An 18,217-nucleotide genomic window follows, 5' to 3' on the forward strand; every position below is an offset into this window, starting at 1 on the left:
AAGAAAGCTGATTGCCGAAGAATTAATGCTTTTGAATTGTGGTGTTGGAGAACACTCTTGAGAGTCCCTTGGACTGCAAGGAGGTGCAACCAGTTCATTCTAGAGGAGATCAATCCTGAGTGTTCATTGGAAGGACTGATGCTAAAGCTGAAACTCCAATACTTTGGCCACCTCATGCGAAGAGTTGATTCACTGGAAAAGACTCTGATGCTGGGAGGGATTGGGGGCAGGAGGAGAAGGGACGACAGAGAATGAGATGGCTGGATGGCATCACAGACTCGATGGACGTGAGTTTGAGTGAACTCCGGGAGTTGGTGATGGACAGGGAGGCCTGGTGTGCTGTGATTCATGGGGTCGCAAAGAGTCGGACATGACTGAGCGACTGAACTGAATTGAACTGAACTGTTTTATGTAATCAAATACCTATAACACTCCCTTACTGGATATAAAAGAGTCTCATAATGTATAGATTGAATGAATGGATAAAGTTTATCTAGTCCAGACTTTTTTCTGTGTACATATCTCAATTTAACACTGTCCTCTGAATGCATAGTTGGATCCTTAAAGTAATATGAGTAAAACAGAGTTCTTTGCTTTCCTTACCTGATTTTCCTACTTTTAAGGTAATTAACTGATATCGCCATAAACCTAGTTGTTCAGGAAAATTAAAAGCAAAAACATAAAAAAAAAAATCCCCCAAATGGAAGTATCACCTTTGATTCTACTTTGATACAATCATCATATCAAGTTCAATAGTGAAGACTGGCTTCACCTACAGCTGTGTTTTGCCATCTTTACTTCTATTTTATTTATTTATTTTTTCAATAGTGAAAGATCTTTATCAATTTTCATAATCAATAGCCAAATGATAAAATAATAAAAGATAATTACAATTGAAAATCATAATGGGAATATGATTAACCAAACAGTATAAAATAATTGCATACAATTTGTGGGAGGGTGAAGCAGAGTGATGTGGTAAGTTGAAGTACATTCATGCACATGTTTTCATCTGCTCAGCCAGTCTGTGTTTCTTGGTTGGTGCATTTAATCCATTTACATTTAAGGTAATCATCAATATATATGACCCTATTACAGTTTTCTTAATTGTTTTGGGTTTATTTTCTCTAGGTAGGGCTTTTCCTTCTCTTGTTTTCTGTCTAGACAAGTTCTTTTAGCATTTATTATAAAGCTGATTTGCTGGTGCTGAATTCTCTTAATTTTTGCTTGTCTGGAAAAGTTTGATTTCTCCATCAAATCTGAAGGAGAATCTTGCTGGGTAGAGTATTCTTGGTTGTAGGTTCTTCCCTTTCATCACTTTAAATATGTCATGTCATTCCCTTCTAGCTTGTAGAGCTTCTGTTGAGAAATCAGCTGATAGCCTGATGAGAGTTCCCTTATATGTTATTTGTAATTTTTCACTTGTTGCTTTTAATACTTCATCTTAGTCTTTTTTTTTGTCAGTTTGATTACTATGTGTCTCGGTGTGTTCCTCCTTGGGTTTATCCTGCAAAGGAGGTTTATCTGTGCTTCCCAGACTTTGTTGATTATTTCCTTTCCCATAGGAAAGTTAGGAAATTTTTCAGCTATTATCTCTTCAAGTATTTTCTCAGGTCCTTTTTCTCTCTCTTTGTCTGGGACCCCTATAATGAGAATGTTTGTGTGTTTAATGTTGTCCCAGAGGTCTCTTAGGCTGTTTTCATTTCTTTTCATTTTTTTTTCTATATTCTGTCCTGTGGTAGTGATTTCCACCATTCTGCCCTTTAGGTCATTTATCCGTTCTTCTGCCTCAGTTATTATGTTATGGATTCCTTCTAAGGTATTATTCATTTCTGTTTGTTCTTTAGTTCTTATAGATCTTTGGTAAGTATTCTTGAATCTTCTCAATCTATGCTTCCATTCTTTTTCCACGATTCTGAATCATATTCACTATGATCATTCTGAATTCTTTTTTCTGGAAGGTTGTCTATCTCCACTTCATTTAGTTGTTTTTCTCGGGTTTTATCTCGTCACTCCATGTGGGATGTAACTTTCTGCTTTTTCATGCTAATTAAAATTCTGCAATGTGGTTTTGTTTTAGTTACTGTGGGATTGTTGTTCTTCTTGCTTCCTCTGCCTGCCCTCTGATGGAGGAGGCTATGAGGCTTGTACAGCTTCCTTGTGGGAGGGACTGGTGGTGGGAAAAACTGGTTCTTGCTCTGGTGGGCAGGGCCTTGGTCACTAAAGCTTAAATCCAATTATCTGCTGATGGGTGGGCTTGCACTCCCTCCCCGGTAGTTTTTTGACCTGAGGTGACCCAACCCTCGGGTATATGGGCTGTATGGTCAGGTCAGTGGCAACCTCCAAGAGAGCTGACACCAACGATGACCTGTCCCTGTGTACCCATGCCTCCACAGGAGACCCTCTGACACTAGAAGGTAGTTTTGGTTTGGTTTCCTGTTGAGTCACTGCTCCTTTCCTCTGAGTCTTGGTATACACAAGGTTTTGTTTGTGTCCTCCAAGACTAGAGTCTCTGTTTCCCCCAGTCCTGTGGAAGTCATGTAATCAAATCCCACTGACCTAAATTCCTTAGGGATTTCTAGTTCTTTGTTGGGTCTCCAGGCTGGGAAGCCTGATGTGGGGTTCCACACGTTCACAACAGTGGGAGAACTTCTTTGGTAATATTGTTCTCCAGTTGTGGATCACCTGCCCAGTGGGTATGGGATTTGATTTTACAGTGATTGTGCCCTTCCAACCATCTCAATGTGGCTTCTTGACTTTGGACATGAGGTTTCTTTTTTTGGGTAAGTTCCAGCATCCTCTTGTCAACAGTGGTTCACCAGTTAGCTGTGATTTTGGTGTTTTCGCAAGAGGACATGAGCACACATCCTTTGAGTCTGCCATATTGAGTTAAAGATCCCATCTTTACTTGTAAAACCTTGCTTTCCATCACCATCTCTCATTTGAAGCGTACCAATAGCTTCCTCTCATAACTCTGTTTCTTCTCCTACTTTCAACAGAGAAGCCAGAGAATTCTTTTAAAGTCTAAACTGTATATTACTACCCTGATTTTTAAAATTGCAGTGATTTATCAATCTATTGAGAAAGCAATTTTTACCATCACCTTCCAAGTGCTTCTGGGCTTCCCTGGTGGCTCAGAGGGTAAAGAATCCACCTGCCAATGAAAAAGACACAAGAGACATGGGTTCAATCCCTGGGTTGGGAAGCTCCCCTTGAGTAGGAATGGGTAACCTACTCCAGTATTTTTGCACAGAATACTCAATGGGCTGAGGAGCCTGATGAACTACAGTCCAGAGGTTACAAAGAGCTGGACACAACTTAGTGATGGAGCATGCAGCACAGCAGGTTCTACAGCACTCGACCACAGTGTCTTTATTTGAGCTCACGTCTCTCAACTGTCTTCTTCATTTTAAAAGCTCTGGGCACACCAGCTGCCTTTATATCTCTGAACACATTATGTCTTATTCCTGTACTTCCTAATGCTTTTGCTTGTGATGGTTTTCTCCCAGTTCCAAGTCTACATAGCTCTTTCTCATCTTTTATGTCTTGATTCTATATTACCTCCTCAGAGCAGTTATGTTGAATAAAAGTAGTACACCTCATCTTTTAGATAACCCATCCCCATATAATTCCATTTTAACTTCTTTGTAACAATTACAAGTCCATGATATTATTTTCTATTTGTCTACATCGTGTCTTTCTTCCCCACTAAGTTATTAGCTTCTTGGGGGCAACGTATCTTCAGCACCTACAATGGGACCAGTCAAAAAAATAGGTGCTCAGTTAATACTGGTTGACTGACTAATCCTATGAGATTAGCACAAAGAGTATATCAAAGATGAAATAATAGAGGAAAATTAAGCTTTGGTTGGCTTATGAAGTCTAAAAGCTGTGATGAGAATTTGAATTTTAGCTTGTACAAAAATTGGGGTTTTTTTTTTATTACATTTTAAGAAAATGGATTATATAGACAAGAGCATTTATGTTAAGAAGAGACATATAAGAGCCAGCATGTCTGTCTCCCTGGCAACCCTAACCCTTCTTTGGGTGATAAGACCCCCTTCCTTCTGTTGGATACTGTGAACTTCCCACATTAGTTAGGTAGTTCTTGTGGAGGCTGCCAATAAAAATACTGCACTATCTAGGACATGGTTATTGATCCATTGATTGGCATGGCACCCAAACAAGACATATAAACATATATCCTGCCTTTATTTCTAACTAGATGTTGGAGCATTTTCTTTCTTTTATAAGCAGAGGGCAGTTTTGGCATTAGCTTGGACATGTTTTAAGAGATTTCACTCTTATGAAGACAGGAGGTCTAAGCAAATCCCACCTACATTCTGAGAAGAAAGGAGACTAGAAAGACAGAACTGTTGACAGGATGAATCCCTGGTTCCACTCATCTGTAAGGCCACCTCTACTCCTGTAACATGGATTTTTAATTACATGAACCAATCATTTTTTGTTGTTATTTATGCAATGATTTTCTTGATCTTATAACCAAAAACTCTGCTTAGTATAATACATCCATGAAACTCCTCCCTGAAAATAGCAATTGAGTAGGTTTCCTTGTTCTTCATAAGTTTTCCCCTATAAAAACTCACACTTTTCATATAATTTATTATTTTCAGACCTTCAGAAAGTGTGATAAAAGGACTTAACAGTAAAGCCAGTGATTTTTGTTTAAATACCATTAAAGAAATTCACAAGTTTTGTAAAATGGAAAGCAGAAAATAAATGGTAAACTCCCTATATGGCTACTTTAAAGAACCCTAGAGTGATGTAATAACACTGTAGATAAAAATAAGAAAGAAAGTTTATCTTTAAATATTCTGGGCTTTGTTGTTCAGCTCCAAGCAAGACAAAATATGTTATTTACCTAATGGATTGGAACACTTTCCTCATAAGAGATGGGTTTTTTGTAGAAATGCAGCTACATTCTTAGTCACTAGCACTAACTTAATAACATCTCTATTGCCACAAAACCTCACACTGAGGGCTTGTGATCTCAAAATATTCTAGGCAAGAATCTTGTTCGCTTCTTAGTAAAGAAAGAATTAACAAGTCTGGGAAATATGCCATTCCTATTAATTAGTCCTTTTATCCTCTTTTTGTCTAAAATCTTCAGATTATAAGGGTAACATTAAGATTATTTCAGCCGTATTTACCCAGTGATAAGATTAGAGTATCCATAAGTGTTCTCCATACAGTTATGCTTATTTCACATGCTAGCAAGATTATGCTCAAAATCTTTCAAGTTAGACCGGCAGTAAGTGAACCTAGAACTTCCAGATATACAAGCTGGGTTTTTAAGAAGCAGAGTAACCAGAGATCAAACTGCCAGCATCTATTGAATGATGGGAAAAAGCAACACAATTCCAGAAAATCATCTGCTTCTGCTTCATTGACTATGCTAAAGCCTTTGTGTGGATCACAACAAACTGGAAAATTCTTAAAGAGATGGGAATACCAGACCACCTTACCTGCCTCCTGATGAAACCTGTATGCAGGTCAAGAAGCAACAGTTAGCAACAGACAGGGAATAACTAACTAGTTCAAAATTGGGAAAGGAGTACAATAAGACTACATATTGTCACCCTGCTTGTTTAATTGCATTTGTAGAGTTTATCATGCCAAATGTCAGGCTGGATTCCAAGCCAGAATCAAGATTGTCAGAAGAAATATCCACAACCTCAGATGTGTAGATGATACCATTCTAATAGCCTAAAGTGAAGAGAAACTAAAGAATCTCTTGATGAGGGTGAAAGAGGAGAATGAAAAAGCTGGCTTGAAACTCAGTATTTTAAAAACTAAGATCATGGCATCTGGTCTCATTACTTCATGCCAAATAGAAGGGGATAATAGTGGAAGCAATGACAGGTTTTATTTTCTTAGGCTCTAAAGTCACTGCAGACAGTGACTGCAGTCACAAAATGAAAAGCTCGTTGCTCCTTGGAAGGAAAGCTATGACAAACCTAGACAGTGTATTAAAGGTCAGAGATATCAGTTTGCTGACAAAAGTTTGTATAGTCAAAGCTATGGTTTTTCCACTGGTCATGTATGGATGTGAGAGTTGAACCATAAATAGGACTGAATGCCAAAGAATTGGTGCTTTCAAGCTGTGGTGCTGGAGAAGACTCTTGAGAGTCCTTTGGACAGCAAGGAGATCAAACTAGTCCATCCTAGAGGAAATCAACCCTGAATATTCATTAGAAGGACTGATGCTGAAGCTCCAATAATTTGGCCACCTGATGCAAAGAGCTGACTCACTGGAAAAGACCCTGATATTGGGTATGATTGAGGGCAGGAGGAGAAGGTGATGGCAGAGAATGAGATGGTTAGATAAAATCATTGACTCAACAGACATGAATCTGATCAAACTCCAGGAGATAGTAAAGGACAGGGAAGCCTAGCTTGCACCAGTTCTAGGGTTCACAAAGAGTTGTACACCACTTAGTGACTGAAGAACAGCAGCAGGTTCAGTTCAGTCACTCAGTCATGTATGACTCTTTGTGACCCCATGGACTGCAGCATGCCAGTGCTTCCCTGTCCATCACCAACTAGTGGAGCCTGCTCAGATTCATGTCCATTTTGTTGGTGATACCATCCAACCATCTCATCCTCTGTCATTCCCTTCTCCTCTCACCTTCAATCTTTCCCAGCATCAGGGTCTTTTCCAATGAGTTGGTTCTTGGTATCAGGTGGCCAAAGTATTGGAGTTCAGCTTCAGCAACAGACCTTACAATAAATATTCAGGACTAATTTCCTTTAGGATTGACTGCTTGGATCTCTTTGCAGTCCAAGGGATTCTCAGGGGTATTCTCTAACACCACAGTTCAAAAGCATCAATTCTTAGGCACTCAGCTTTCTTTATTTTCCAACTCTCACATCTGTACATGACTACTGGAAAAACCATAGCTTTGACTAGATTAACCTTTGTTATCAAAGTAATGTCTCCATTTTTTAATATGCAGTCTAGGTTGTTCATAGCTTTTTTTTTCCCCAGGAGCAAGCATCTTTTAATTTCATGGTTGCAGTCACCATCTACAGTGATTTTGGAGCCCCCCCCAAATAAAGCCTCTCACTCTTCCATTGTTTCCCCATCTATTTGTCAGGAAGTGATGGGAACAGATGCCATGATCTTAGTTTTCTGAATGTTGAGTTTTAAGCCAACTTTTTCACTCTCCTCTTTCACTTTCATCAAGAGGCTCTTTAGTTCTTCTTCGATTTCTGCCATAAGGGTAGTGTCACCTGCATAGCTGAGGTTATTAATATATCTCCAAGAAATCTTGATTCCAGCTTGTGCTTCATCCAGCCTGGCATTTCACATGATATACTCTGCATATAAGTTAAATAATGTACAGCCTTGATGTATTCCTTTCCTGATTTGGAACCAGTCTGTTGTTCCATGTCAAGTTCTAACTGGTGCTTCTTGACCTGCGTATAGATTTCTAAGGAGGCAGGTCAGGTGGTCTGCTATTCCCATCTCTTTAAGAATTTTCCACAGTTTGTTGTGGTCCACACAGTCAAAGGCTTTGACATGGTCAATAAAGCAGAAGTGGATGTTTTTCTGGAAGTCTTTTGCTTTTTCGATGATCCAACAAATGTGGCAATTTGACCTCTGGTTCCTATGCCTTTTCTAAGTCCAGCTTGACCATCTGCAAGTTAGTTCATGTACTGTTGAAGCCTGGCTTGGAGAATTTTGAGCATTACCTGCTAGCATGTGAGATGAGTACAATTGTGTGGTAGTTTGAGCATTCTTTGGCATTGCCTTTCTTTGGGATTGGAATGAAAACTGACCTTTTCAAGTCCTGTGGCAACTGGTGTGCAAATTTGCTGGCATGTTATGTGCAGCACTTTCACAGCATCATCTTTTAGGATTTGAAGTAGCTCAACTGGAATTCCATCACCTCCACTAACTTTCCTCCTAGTGATCCTTCTTAAGGCCCACTTGACTTAGCATTCCAGGATGGCTGGTTCTAGATGAGTGATCACACCATCGTGGTTATCTGGGTCATGAAGATCTTTTTTGTATAATTCTTTTGTGTATTCTTGCCACCTCTTCATAATGTTTTCTGCTTCTGTTAGGTCCATACCATTTCTGTCTTTTATTGAGCCTATCTATGCATGAAATGTTCCCTTGGTATCTCTACTTTTCTTGAAGAGATCTCTTGTCTTTCCCATTCTATTGTTTTCCTCTATTTGTTTGCATTGATCAGCGAGGAAGGCTTTCTTATCTCTCCTTGCCATTCTTTGGAACTCTGCATTCAAATGGATATATCTTTTCCTTTCACCTTTGCCTTGAGTTTCTCTTCTTCTCTCAGCCATTTTTAAGGCCTCCTCAGACAACTGTTTTGCCGTTTTGCATTTCTTTTTCTTGGGGGTGATCTTGATCACTGCCTCCTGTACAATGTCATGAACCTTCATTCATAATTCTTCAGGCACTCTGTCTATCAGATCTAATCCCTTCAATCTTTTTGTCGCTTACACTGTATAGTCGTAAGGGATTTGATTTAGGTCATACTGAAGGCCAGGTGTGCTGTGATTCATGGGGTCGCAAAGAGTTGGTCACGACTGAGCGACTAAACTGAACTGAATGGTCTAGTGGTTTTCCCTACTTTCTTCAATTTATGTCTGGATTTGGCAATAAGCAGTTCATGATCTGAACCACAGTCAGCTCCCGTCTTGGTTTTTCTGACTGTATAGAGCTCAATCTTTGGCTGCAAAGGATATAGTTAATGTGATTTTGGTATTGACCAAGAATGACAGCAAAGTATTTTCCTAATTGTTACTTCTCTGTTACTTTTAACCTAAGTTCATATCTTTTCTTGTTAACTGGGAGGCTTTTGTCATTTGATAACAATTATAGCAAGCCTACTGATTGGCATCATTTTTTTTTCTCTTTAAGATTACTGCGGAATTTATGCTGATATGATAAAAACACTACTTTCAGACTCAGGTAATGATGATTAGGTAGGGGAAAGGTGGATTCAAAACTAAATGAAGTAGCTATCAATTTTAAATATGTCAAATTGCAAAAGTTTACATACGATTGAACATTAGTAAACCAATTGATATGCCAAGTTGATTCATTATTTTCAAAGGTTCTGTTTTCTACATTACTGATCTGTTTCTTCTACTAGTTATTAAGAAATACAAGTTGAAGTCTCTGCTATTTTAAAAATTAATAATGTATTATTTTAAATAATGTATTATTTATTTATATAGATTGAAAAGATAGACTTGAAAATTCAGCATTATGTTCCATAACATTTTAAGCATTATGGCAACCCACTCCAGTATTCTTGCCTGGAAAATCCTATGGATGTAGGAGCCTGGTAGGCTACAGCCCATGGGGTCGCAGAGTCAGACATGACTAAGCGACCTCTCTCTCTCTCCTTAAGTATAAAATTTTAAGGAATACAACCTCCAAGCCCTTCCAACTTCCTAAAAAGCCTTCCTTTAAACTCTTATTAATGATAATTTGACAGAAAGCAAAAAAAATATAACTAACTTTGTAGTAATAATGGTAGACTATGACTCATCTCATGAGAACTAATAGAAGACGCAGACCAACAAAGTAGAACACAGATCCTTGGAAAATAATGTCGACTTGGTAATTAACATAGGTAGAATCACGTGCAAAAACAGTGACACAATTCATATGTTTTCAAGTGCGCATAAAACATTAACCAAAACTGACCACAGGGAAATAAAGGATAAAGTCAGTAAAGCTGATTTAAAAAGAAAAACACATGATTTAAATTTTAGTTTTCCTGCCTTGTAGCCATAGAGCCTTAAGGAGCTTCCCTATCCTCTCTGAAACCTGCACATATAACAGTTAATCTACTCACTGGGTTATTGTGGGTTAACATACACAAACCGCAAACACCTGGCATGTGTCAAGAATATAAACAGCTATTACATATTTGGTGACTTCAATATTTCCTGAGAGTTGTCGAGAAAAAAACCTACATTAGATACAGTCCAGCTATTGGATTTTTGGAGAGCTCATATTAAAAAGAGTCAATAGAATTGGTGTAAGTAGCAATGGAGGGCAAAACTAGTGGGAAATTAAAGGAAAGGATAGTTTGACACAAGATAAGTAATAAAAAGACTGACTTGCCCCTGACCAGAGTGGGTGGCCTCATTAAGTAGTGATTTCACTGGCACAGTTGGTGTCATCAGAGAACAGTAGCTTTTCAGTTGTGTTCTGCAGGAGCTGGAGAGGCTTGCACATGTGTGGAGGAGGTTGTGGGAAAGGAATATTTTAGTTGTTCACCCCAATTCCAGACAAAGAATTCAGTATTTCTCTATTCATCCTACAGTTTTTATAAGGAGGAGTTTTCTGAAGGAAATGTTCTTCTATTAAGAGAAACATGCAAGAATTATTGCTACAGGTGGTGTTACTATTCTCCAAGGTTAAACAAATTAACTTCTAGCTTACCTCTTAATTTAAGATACTGCATCAATGGCTTATTTTCCCCCCATAGACCAGAATGGAATATAGTCACCATAGAGTGAAAATGTAGAGCTGAGAGGATACATAGATTATACGAAATACAACATTCTTAAATGTCTTTTCTTAAGTTCTCACTGCACCTGTCAAGTAGAAGCAGTTCTACCTTTTGTAACTTTGAATTCCACCTTCACAGTGGATCCATAGTGCTGCATTTGGTCTTCCGTTTTAGCTTCTGGAGGCTTTATTCAATCACTCAACAGCTTATTGAGGTACAATCCTGTCATCTAAAAGCAAAAGTGAAGAACTCTAGGCTATTTTTCAAAGTGCTGCTCCATGTTAATGGAAGGACTTTGAAATGCCACAAGGAAAGTTGTCAGAAAGAAAAAGAAGGCACCAGATTAACCTACCCTGGACATTTTTTTAAAGAGAGTGATTTTAAATTCTTTCCAAATTCTTCACATGCAACCAACTTTATTTAACAATTCATTAACTATAGTGCATTAGTATTTTCATAGCTTAAATAAATTAGGACTGCAGAGATGTATACAGGTACACAAACTTTTACAGAGATGGAAAATAACATCACAGTCATAAATGTTATGGAATTTGTAGTCGTACATTTTTTCCTGGAGAACTCATTAGTTTATAAATCTGAGTACTTGATAAAGAATACATCACTCTACCAACCCATAAGCTTGTTCCTAGTAAAAATATTACCTGTTTTACATTAAGTTATTAATTCATTTAGGCATTGATCTGGGAAGAATTAGTGGTAATACAAGCTCATAATTTTTAGTCTGAATTACTTCTCAATATGACACTACATTCATTTTTAGATTTTAAGGACTGTGTGAATAAAGATTATACACTTAAGCAAACTTAGAATATTTCAATAGCTTTAAAATTATCTTTCTAACAGGTAACACTTTCTAACTCTAAATTTAGTTGAAAATCATTTGTTTGACTGGTTCACTGTATTAGGTGACAATTTCCCAGATATTGCACAGCAGTGGGAATCTATCGAAGCAGACAGTTTGGCATGGTAAATTTTACTTAACCTTAACTTTAACAAGATTTTATGGCAATCTGGACACAGTATGTCCGTGTCCAGTAATTGCCATCAAAGGCAGATATCACATACCTCTGTAAGACATTTCTCAAGATTCTTTAGGACTTTCTTCATTACCTCCTGATCAAGTTCATGTATTTGGCCAAAATTTTTGAGTTAGCTTAAAGTAGTTTCTAGTTAATAAGCAGCTATATAAAAATAGGCAAGGGTAGTCAATATCAAACCCTTAGCAAAGAGAAGAGCTCTTTCTTTGACATTAAGATTCTTCATTTTTGGTGATTCTGTAATAAGGAACTATATGACAAAGCACTAAAACCCTTGACCTTTTAGCATTCTGAGAGTAAAAGTGTCAAAAAAATTAAACTCTTTCAATGGATGATACATAGGCATATTTTGAATAGAAAATAATATAGACTAATATTTCTTAGTGATTTCATCTCAGATTTTATTGATTCTTTCAGTACAGTGAAACATTATTGTGTTTTGAATATCACTATAGATGTTATGCTTAGGCAGTTACTTGGCCTTTTATTGTTTTAACTCTTTTGGATTGTCAAGTAATGAACTGGAGTCCAAAAGGGCTGGTTTGTCATTTACTGAAAGAAAACAAGTGAAACCTCAAAGAACTTTGCACTCTTGACATTAGAGAATGTGTTCTAGGACTTGCAGGATAAATTTACAGTTAAGGACATGGACAAAGCCAGGGAAGTAGACATGTGGGCTGTATCGATTCAGGGTTTTTAGTTCCTTTTACCATATTTGCATGTTTTATAGATTCGTGATATATTTACTCAAAATTTTCTCAATTTTTATTGGGTCTTAACACCTGTGATAGATTCTACAGGTAGGGAAAGGAACACACTAGGTGGTTATGTCTTTGTTTTTAAAGATTTTGTTGTCTTGTGGAAGAGGAAAACATCTTGCTGCTGCTGCTGCTAAGTCATTTCAGTCGTGTCCGACTCTGTGACCCCATAGACGGAAGCCCACCAGGCTCCCCTGTCCCTGGGATTCTCCAGGCAAAAACACTGGAGTGGGTCGCCATTTCCTTCTCCAATTAGTAGTATACAATTACCTGTGTTTGATTTCTCGCATAACCAATATACTCTTAACACTTTAGCCCTAAAATTTCTTTCTGTTTTTCTTTACAAGTCTCTGTGAAATGAAGGAATTTTAAGTCTGGGAAGTACATTTACAAATCAGTCCATTCCTCTGGACATCTTTCGTGTCCTAAGGTCCTCATCATAATCAGGATTTACCGGCCACTGATCTAGAAAGGAAGAGACTATATAAATTACCCAGTGAAAGAATTAGCCAGGAATCTAATTTCTACTAATTTTCCTTTGTAAATCATGTCATGGTTCATTAGAACCTCCTCCAGAAGGTGTCTTGGAAGGGGAGACAAAACAAAACAAAATCAAAACCATTGTTATTTAACAGAACTTTTAGAAATAATGTAAATTATTAAGATCCAAGTAGTTGAAAGTAAAAGCCACAGTATAGGTTGAACTTTTAACTCTCCTGGCTATTTCTATGCCTTAATGATACCTGTTTTACAATTAAGACCATTTTATTATTTTATGAGCATAATTCATTTTATTATTCTACATCTTTGCTAGTTCCTGTGACTTTTAAGCTAAAGAAACACTAAGTACGTGGAAATGGATATTTTTGTGTTAGCATGTGCTAGCAATTCTCAAACCAAACTGATAAAACAGTACTCTGTAAATAGAAATGCAACCTGGGCATTAGAAAAATAACTGCAATGGAAGAAATGATTTGGTAACTGAGGTTCTTTCCAAATTAAGCCCTAGTTAATCCATCTCAGTCTCCATCTCAACTGTCAGTTTTCTATGTGACAACTTATTTGACATACATAATTTTTATAAATTCCCATATTTAATACCCTATGTTTTAAGTATTTTGATTTGACTAATATAATAATGACATGAAGTGATAACAGGTGCTCTTACTATATTCGGGGTACAATGCGCAATTGTTAACACCTGTTTTGTCACAATTTTCACATTTAAAATAATTTGTTTTAGTGAATATCTATTATGTTGATCGTACAGGCCTTCAATCTACAAAGGATCTCATCCACAGCCTAACCAAACGCCTCTTTTAAAAATTAATCTAGATTTACCTAAAACTCATCCTGAAGACAGTTCTCTACTTCCAAACTTCTACTGATGAAATTAGAATTTATGGGGTGAGGACGGAAGCTCATTTGCAGTTGAGTCCATGCTTTATGGCACACGCTGAGCTATGATGTCTTCCTTAACATCATACGAGCTGTGTGCAAATGTTCACATCACACAGGGAAAAATCTGAGATGCTGAGTAGAAGGACAAATCCAAAGTCACAGAAATGAGGTGCTTTACACGGTGTTGCATTGTCATAACAACTATCAAAGATGCAAGTAGTACTCATACTTACAGTCTCAGTAGACTACATTTTTAATTGGAAAGTGATGTGATTGGATTTTTATTAATAAAAATCCTGCATATTGCATTCAAATATTGAGTTTGAGTTTCAGTCCATTCACTTAGTAGGCCTGTGACATTTGAGTATTTACTTAATATTTATGAGTCTCAATTTCTCCCATTCATAATAGAGGTTAATAAAACTCTCTGTCTCAGAGTATTATGAGAAATAAGTTATATTAGGCATTAGAATTATTAATAATGCAGTGAATACATGCTAATCTCTTTGTCTTCCTAACTGAAATATAAATATTTTAATGGTAGGAATGTGACAAGTAATTTCCCCCAGGACACAGTTTTTCAGTTAGCAAACTTAATATGTATATTATTATATTATTTGGCATGTGTTAATCACTGATTAATGTTATATGATATATTAGATGTATTCTATACTATGTATGTATATTTCTTATGTATTTTCTAATATATTTTAATACATTTTCTAAATTTCAAAGTCAAATAATTTGCAGTTTTAAGTCACTTTTTCTTATTAACTCAAATTTAAGATCCATATTTTTATCATAGAGAATCAGAGGAAATATTTTGAGCAGGTTATAAGGTTAACTTTTGCAGGATAACATTTGAGAATTAACTACTACAGACTTTCTATACTTTCAGGTCACAAAGATCACCCTTAAATCCTAAAAAAATACAAAAATTGCTTTCTAGGGGATATAACTAAATCTGGCACTTGCTTGAACATCTTGCCTTCACCAACTACTCAGACAAATAATATATTTAGTTATATATATATATATATATATATATATTTAGTTTTCAATGTCAACTTGCCACTTGACTATTTGAAGAGAGATCCTCAGTCTATCATAAAATATATTATACTGAAAGATAAAATATATATATAAAATCAGTCATTGTTCCCTCAAATATTTATAGCCATGAAGGTTGTTTGTCATCATAGCCTGTCTTTAAATCTGAGCTTATTTTCTCATAAGCTAGTATTTGCTCCTAGTTTTATCCTGCTGTGAACACAGTGCTATACTAGCAAATTCTTTGGACTATTGTGAACTCACTTCAGAATTTTACCTTAGAATATAAAGGGGAGATAAATCTTTAATTGAGGCAGTCCATATCTTCGGACAGTAAATTAAGCAAGTCCTTTTGGCTACCAAATTTTATCTGGAAGATGTATGCAATTTCTCAAATCAATACTTGCTCTCATTTTTGCTTTTTTTAAAAGAATATGCGGTAATAAATGAGCGACCTTCCACAAGTCATGTCTTAGTTCAGTTTATGTTTCTGTAAAATGGATATAAAATAGTTGATAGGACCACTGTAACCAAAGTATTGCAGGCTGAATGTCTTAAGCAACAGAAATTTTTGTGGTCTCACAGTTCTGGAAGCTAGAACAAGATCAGAGCATCAGAAAAGAAGGGTCTTGCTGAGTCTTTCTTCCTGGCTTCTAGACAGCTGTCTTCTCTCTGTGTCTTTGCAAAGCCATCCTTTTGTATAAGTCTGTGTTCAGATTTGCTTTGCAGGTGGCTCAGTGGTAAAGAATCCACCTGTAGTGCAGGAGACATGAGTTTGATCCCTCAGTCGGGAAGATTCCCTGGAGGAGGAAATGGCATCCCACGCCAGTATTCTTGCCTGGGAGATCCCATGGACAGAGAAGCCTGGTGGGTTACAGTTCATGGGATTGCAAAAGTCAGACATGACTGAAGCAACGTAGCACACAGCACAAACAGCATGAACAGGTTAAGTCAGATTTAGGTAATAACTTACACCTGTACATTTTCCAGTTTATTATGTGCTATACTGAGCACTCACAATAATCATGGGATGGATGTCCAACGAAAAATTAATCTTCCCATTAACTGATGCAGAAACTAAAGCGTTGGGAAATCACAGGAGTATATAGGGGACAACCCAGTAAGTCTAATTTTTTTTTTTTTGAGCCCAAAGGAAGGTTATTTTCTATATACTTTGGATATTTTTCATAATGATATTGATATTTGTGTGGTGTCAGTTTTCCAATGTGCATTTGGTAAAGAAAAGGTTTGTGGCACCTAAATGTAAGAAAAGGAGTACGTCAAAGTTGTATATTGTCACCTTGCTTATTTAACTTATATGCAGAATGCATCATGAGGAACGCTGGGCTGGAAGAAGCACAAGCTGAAACCAAGATTGCCAGGAGAAATATCAATAACCTGAGATATGCAGATGACACCACCCTTATGGCAGAAAGTGAAGAGGAACTAAAAAGCCTCTTGATGAAAGTGAAAGAGGAGAGTGAAAAGGTTGGCTTGAAGCTCAACATTCAGAAAACTAAGGTCATAGCACTGGTCCCATCACTTCATGGAAAATAGATGGAGAAACAGTGGAAACAGTGTCAGACTTTATTTTTTTGGGTTCCAAGGTACTGCGGATGCTGATTGCAGCCATGAAATTAAAAGACGCTTACTCCTTGGAAGGAAAGTTATGACCAACCTAGATAGCATATTAAAAAGCAGAGACATTACTTTGCCAACTAAGGTCCATCTAGTCAAGGCTATGGTTTTTCCAGTAGTCATGTATGGATGTGAAAGTTGGACTGTGAAGAAAGCTGATCGCCGAAGAATTGATGCTTTTGAACTGTGGTGCTGGAGAAGACTCTTCAGAGTCCCTTGGACTGCAAGGAGATCCAACCAGTCCATTTTAAGGGAGACCGATCCTGGGTGTTCATTGGAGGGACTGATGCTAAAGCTGAAATTCCAATACTTTGGCCACCTCATGCGATGAGTTGACTCACTGGAAAAGACTCTGATGCTAGGAAAGGTTGGGGGCGGGAGGAGAAGGGGGCGACAGAGAATAAGATGGCTGGATGGCATCACTGACTTGATGGACATGAGTTTGAGTGGACTCTGGGAGTTGTTGGTGGACAGAGAGGCCTGGCGTGTTGTGATTCATGGGGTCGCAAAGAGTCGGATATGACTGAGCGACTGAACTGAACTGAACTGAAATGTAAGAAAGCTGAGTTAAACACAAACAGAGCCCCTTACATAATAATATCCATCATGAAACTAAAGGAAAGAGGAATAAGTTAAGGGTTTCTCAAATAACTTGTACAAGAAATTTCTTTTTTCCTAGATGATCCCATGAATAAATTTTCTGAGTAATGCCTTTTTGCAAACATTGCCCTAAGATAGTTATTTGAAACCATTAATGGGTTTCTTCCTTTAATTGCAACCTTCTTTCCACTTCAGTATCTTGGGTTTGAAGTAATAAGTCTGTGTTTAGGGTTCTTCCATTTCTTCTTCCAATTTCCCTCTCCCATTCTCCTGTGCTTAGCTCCCCATTTATTAGTATAGACCATATTTTTTATTTTATTCTCATCAGTTTTTACTTTCCATCACTCAAAATATTTGTTGATTTTCAGAAATTAACCTTAGGTGTTAAATCTCCTATCATATCTGCATTTTAATAGAGAATTATTTGGAGAGTGAAAATAATTCAACCTACAAGGTATGAATTCTAATGTGGCATTTCAGGCACCAAATCAAATGGTAGAGAAAATGCTTTTAAATTGAAAACTCTGTATATGCCTATGAAGCCACAGTATTTTGGGCAAAATTTTAAGGCTACCTGGTGATAAGGTTAAGTTGGTGATTCAAATTAATGCCCATCAGAGTTCAGGGATGTTGCAGAGTCTGCATACACTCAGGAAGGAAAATCAGATCAGGGTTGTAATGAGTTAGATAAAATTTCAGAGGCCATGAACTTCTAGACTGGATGACTGAGTGATGGGACAGCTGTGACATCCTAGTACCTACGTGGTGGCTCAGTGGTAAAGAATCTACCTGCCAGTGCAAGAGATGTGGTCCAGTCAGTAGGGAAGCACCTCTGGGGAAGGAAATGGCAACTCACTCCAGTATTCTTGCCTGGGAAAAACCATGGACAGAGAAGCCTGGCAGGTTACAGTCCATGGTGTCAAAAAAGAGTTGAACACGACTAAAATATTAAACAACAGCAGTGAAAATTACATCTATTCTCAATCAATTTTGTGATAGCATGGGATGGAGGCAGCAAGTTGTAATTGTTTTTTGTTTGTTTGCCTGTGTGTCTTTTGGTAATCAATTTTCTGTTCTCAGGAGTAAAATTAACAATAGCCTCCACCCACAGTTTAAATTCAATAATTGTTGAAATTTTCTATAGCATATTTTTCTTTCTAAAAATTTTATACTGTAGAAATGATTATGATGT

Source organism: Moschus berezovskii, chromosome 15, assembly GCF_049115385.1.
Source record: "Moschus berezovskii isolate FMDL1 chromosome 15, NW_MosBer_1.0, whole genome shotgun sequence".
Classification (NCBI taxonomy): Eukaryota; Metazoa; Chordata; class Mammalia; order Artiodactyla; family Moschidae; genus Moschus; species Moschus berezovskii.